Source organism: Octopus bimaculoides, chromosome 15 (genome assembly GCF_001194135.2).
Source record: "Octopus bimaculoides isolate UCB-OBI-ISO-001 chromosome 15, ASM119413v2, whole genome shotgun sequence".
Taxonomy (NCBI): Eukaryota; Metazoa; Mollusca; class Cephalopoda; order Octopoda; family Octopodidae; genus Octopus; species Octopus bimaculoides.
This window is the reverse complement of record NC_068995.1, coordinates 43300536-43306155: the sequence shown is the minus strand read 5'-3', so window position 1 is coordinate 43306155 and position 5620 is coordinate 43300536. Positions and strand designations below refer to the sequence as shown.

At 31.5% G+C, this 5620-nt stretch overlaps 1 protein-coding gene across 4 annotated transcripts in view; it reads right to left on the bottom strand.

The window, feature by feature from the left end:
• The window catches only part of LOC106880835 (RYamide receptor), a 438750-nt gene that overhangs the window by 60597 nt on the left and 372533 nt on the right, over positions 1-5620 (bottom strand). The window lies entirely within an intron of this gene.

Here is a 5620-nt window from a genome sequence, read left to right as displayed (position 1 = left end):
AAATGATGAATTTTGTTTCATTATGAGGTCTTTTCACGCTGACTACTTGATAAATTCTTATAAAGATCTTATCCTATATTATATTATATATATATATATATATATATATATATATGTGTGTGTGTGTGTGTGTGTGTGTGTGTGTGTGTGTGTGTGCGCATGCGTGTGTGTGCAGGTGTGTGTGTGTTTGTGTGTATTTAGCTATCTATCTATCTATCTATATATATATATATTTCTTAATGAAACCAATTATCTACCACTTCATATCCCCAATATCAAAACCATTTTATACTCTAAGCACATGGCCAGAAATTTTGTGGTAGGAGGCCAGTCGATTAGATCGACCCCAGTACACAACTGGTACTTAATTTATTGACGCCTATATGTATGTATATATATATTTGCATTCATAATTTAAAACTTTTGCTTTAAAATTCTTTAAAATTTACTTCAGATTCATGGTCAGAAAAATACAGTTATTGCTTTTTTTTTTTTTCGAGAATAGGAAGAGATCTTCGGCCAAACAATATCCCTGTGTGATCACCGTGTTTGGAATCGAACACCATACTTCTTGAAACCCATCTATATTATAGAGAAAAAGTCATTGAATGAAGACACCACAACATCAGAAACGCTTCAAGGTTTTTTTTTTACTTCCATGCATATAGGTTTCCGCATGTAAATATTTAGTTAATGCTTTCCCATCAATAAACCCTTCATGCATTTTAGTATAGCGGAATTAAATTACTCATTTCATTCATCGGGTTCTTTTTTCGCTCAAGCGTCGATATTATACTGTCCATTGCTGACCTGCTAGCATTAAGTGACTGATAAATTACGTTAACGAGATTATAGAGGGCTGTAAAAGGAAAAGGGAATAGAAAACATTTATAGCATCAAATTTTAGAAAGATTGCCTGGAATGAATTCCGTTTCCTGTTGAAATGTTTGACCATTATGAACCAGAGGAGTAAATATTATATATATATATATATAATATGTGGAACGTGAAAATCACGGTGGTGCACCAGCATGACCACAGCCACTTGGCTGAAACACATAAATAAATAAATAAAAATATATATTCATATAAATACAGTACTTCAGGCATTCACGACAGTTTGTTTGACTACAGAAGCGAAATGAAAAAAAGAAACTTGAATATCGGTATTACCCTCTTGCGTAAAGGAATAGCGGATAAAAGGCCCCTACAATTTCCAGCTGCAGTTGAATTGCTGGTTGATTTGTAGGAACGAGAAGTTCGATGTCTTTTGTTTCACATTGTCATAATTTTTGTGTTGGAATTTAAACAGAGCAGTAACATTATATAATCAAGATGAAGAGGCGAATCCCAGTTCAAATGTGCAGAACATTTCGTAGTCTCTAGTCAATATATATAAATCAAGGATGTGTATAACATTTGCTATTTAAAACAAAACTAGCTATATTTTGTCTCTGATAATTTGTTTCTTAGGAGACCTTGTGCATTAAAACCACTCTGCTTGCTCAGAACGAGGTCAATAAATTGTCAGATACTGATGTTTCGTCTTAATTTGGACTCCTCGGTGAAAATCACCTGATATTCTGAAGAAAGTCGAATCTTTCCTTCCAATATAGAAAGTAGCAAAAAAAAAAAAAATGAAAACGATCTTTGTGAATAGTGGCCGAGGCTAAAGTTTAATCAATATATCCACTTGAAGTAGCATTACATCAGAATAACGATGTCTTTGAACATCATTATTCTGATTTAATTCTCTGTTTAGAGACATAGAAAGACACTTGCTGTTATGTTTTACCTCTGACAAACTTTTCTTAAGAGTTCTCTGAGATTGTCGTCAACACGAGCTCTCGTGTGATATAACATGTCTTACATTTTTTCACTGAATAGTTAATTTAGTTATGTACAATTAATATTTCTATTTATGCTTTGAATGCAACATGAATGTGATAACTATGAGATCATTCTATAAAATATCGTGGTATACTCTACTTCAAAATAATTCCATTCTATATTATTATTATTCGAAAGTACTCTCCTACTCTCCTGTCACTAGCAATTCCAATGCTACTTTTAGGAATCCTGATAATAGTATTAAAGCAGACCTGTCTAAATTATAACGAATTTAAAGTAACTAATAACAATGATAAACCCCATGACAGATTTAGACAAGACAATTTCTAATGTCTCATTTTCTACGCTGTTTTAAAATACAACCCCACGTGGTAGCTGAATTCGTTGTACCATTGATATATAGTTATGAAGTCATTCAAATAAAAGTTTTCTTTTTTTCTTTTCTGAGTCTATGAAAATTGTTTTGAAGTCAATTATTTTTCTTATTGTTTCGAAAGAAGGAGATGTTAAAGTAATAAAATGAGAAAGATTAAGGCAAAATTGAATATAAAACTGTAAAGAAACTTTATAATTGTTCACCATAAAATGTAAATTAAGTTGATTAAGCGTTCGTATAAATTATATGAGAATTGTGATAATAAGGTAAAGGATGATATAGCTGGAAGGTTTGGTATAGTTTTCGTATCATCGTTCACATATAACCATCAGTCTGATTACATTAGCGCGGAAGAAGCGCTATTATGAGTCTGATAGACAAAATGATTACATCAGTGAAAGGTTTAAGAAGTTGAAGAAGATTAAAAGAGACACACATATATTTACAGTATGTGATAAAAAAGTAATAACTTATGAAATTAGAATATCCATCACCTTAAAGCTAAGACAATGGTCATATGTATGAAAACAGAACAGCCTGTAGTAATTAAAAGACATTAAACAACGTCATAGATTATTACCTCCGGACAATCAGTTAATTCAAGCCATTAATGCTTTTGAGAAAACGAAACGCTACAATCCGTGCTACCTTCGCGTACTACAAGTACAATGACTATGAAAATATAATTTGTATTTCTTAGTAGTATGAGTAAAGTGTTAAATTGTTATTTTGAGTGTTTTAAATGGTTGCAGATAAATTTGGGAAGCAAAATATTTTGTAGAACTACAACGACAATTAAACACCAGTGAAGCATCGTCTTGGCAACAAATGACCAGAGAAAGAGAGCGAGAGACAGACAGATAGATAGATAGACAGAGAGAGAGAGAGAGAGAGAGAGAGAGAGAGAGAGAGTACGCGTTTAAAATCTGCCTTTATTTCGTGATTAACAGACAATTTCTCCCAAATTACTTTCCTTGTATGAAAAGCAGACATATTCAAAATGCATGCACTCCCCATACTTTTTTCACTCCATCCCTCTTCACTCTCTCTTCTTATTTCTTTGTGTATTAAGATGTCAAAGTTGACGAATGTCTTCAAAGTTATATGTCAGGACTTCTCAAAGTCATATGGCATGAATTTCCCGTATATTTCCTCTCTAGTAGTCATAACTCTTTGTAGTAAAATATATAATGCTTCCTTGAATAACCTTTCAGAACAACGAAAGAAAATTGTTTTGATGTTGAATTATAAACAACGAAGTCACTTTGAAATAATCAGCTTCAATTTCACATATACACACCCACTAACACATACCTACATAAAACAGGCAAATACACATGCCAGGACATACACACACGTATACATGAAAACAACAGATATGAATATATATAGAAACACATACATAAAAAAAAAAAGACGTCTGATACAATTCTACGCAATTCATTTCTTTTGTTTTCGTATTATTATAGACAATACAAAAATACATTAGTTTTATTTTTTTCACTACCTCGAACTATCTATTACAAAGATGTTCTAAAAAGGTTTTCCATTGTAAATTGCATCAATCTTTTTATTGAAAATTTACAAACATCATTGACTACTAACGTTACAATTTGGAAACTATTTTGATCCTAGAGTCGACATACATCTATATAATTGTAACTTATTTCCTTCTACAAAAACTATTTAAGGTTCTACGAATTTTTACTTTAATTTATGACGACAAAAGCGTTTCTATATTTTTTCATTATGTACACATTTCCCTACAAATTGATAATCTGTATACAATAAGTAATTGTTTCTGAAATTTAAACATTTATTTAGTAGTTTAGCTCATAAAAGGTTGGCAAATAATTGTTTCGTTCTAAGACAATTTACTGAAGTATAAAACTATATTGATTTCAATTAAAGAAAAGACGGGTGAAAATGACACGAATTCAAATTAAAATTTTTATGAATTCGAAAGTAAATAATTATAACTCTTAATAATATTTCTTTTATATTCGTATTTGTGATGAATAATTTTCCAAATTAACATAAATAGCCAACGTAATGAAACTCGAGCTTTTCAATAGAAAAAAATCATGGTCTTGATTATTATTTTCATTCGAGCACTTCACTACATATGAAGCCCTCAATCGAAATGCTGGTTGCCACGTAGCCACCAGTATAATTCTTTTCTTCTTCACCTATTAATTTTTAATAAAATATTAACAAGACAAATACACTTTGTTATTCACTATCTTAATTGGTTCCATAGATATATTTCCTGCAGTGAAATCAAACTAAACATCGTTCAGTTATAATAATTTTATTATTAATTATATGTTAGCTTCCAGCATTTAAAAATTGTGAAGAATGTATTACGAAGATTATCTATTGATTGAATTTTCAAAAAATGTGCTGCGTCATTATATGCTGTATGTACATTGGGCTATGACTAAGTTAGTCATATATCAATAGTTGAAACGGTAGAAGGAAATGAGAGTCATGTGAGAACTTTACTATGAAAGTAATATAATGGTATTAGGCGAAAAATAAACTGAGATACACGTATTTCTTATACGTGTAGTGAATATTTTTGCAAGGAATTGTTAAAAAAAAAACTACTTATGAATAGAACAAAACAAAATGCAAAGATTATGCTGACTTTGGATTGTCTGTTGAAAACTTATGGTAAAGATGTTTGCTTAGAAAGTAATAGAATTCTAAACGTGAACAAATAAAACCAAGGGATACGTGCATCTCTATCTCTATCTACCTATCTATCTATCTATCTATCTATCTATCTATCTATCTATCTGTCTGTCTGTCTGTCTGTTAGTCTGCCTGACTGTATGTAGTATATGCGTATATATGTGTGTGTATGACCAGAAAGACTTTGCGTTTTCAAATCTTGTATTATTTAGTTGTAGCGATAAAAAGAGTATAGTTTCCTGAACGATAGGAAAAAATCCACCTTTTCCTACATGACGGAAGTTAATGAGAAAAGTCGACATGACGGAAATTAATGAACAATAGCATAGTTTTTCATCCTACATTGTAATATATGCAAAACCTAAAGCGGCAAACTGGCAGAATCATCACTGCTCCGGGCGAAATGTTTAGCAGCATCTCGTCCGTCTTAGCGTTCTCTACTTTTTATCATTTTGTAGTCGATAAAATAAATACCATTTGAGTATTAGGGCCGATCTAATCAGCCAGCTTATCCGCTCCCCCGAAATTACTGGTCTCGTGCCAACATTTGAAATCAATATATGTAAATCTTGTGGTATTTTTAGTAGCATACTAGAACGTATGACTGGTGTTTCATATTCAAACTCGGTATCATGTCACCAATACACACACACACACACACACACACACACACACACACACACACACACACACACA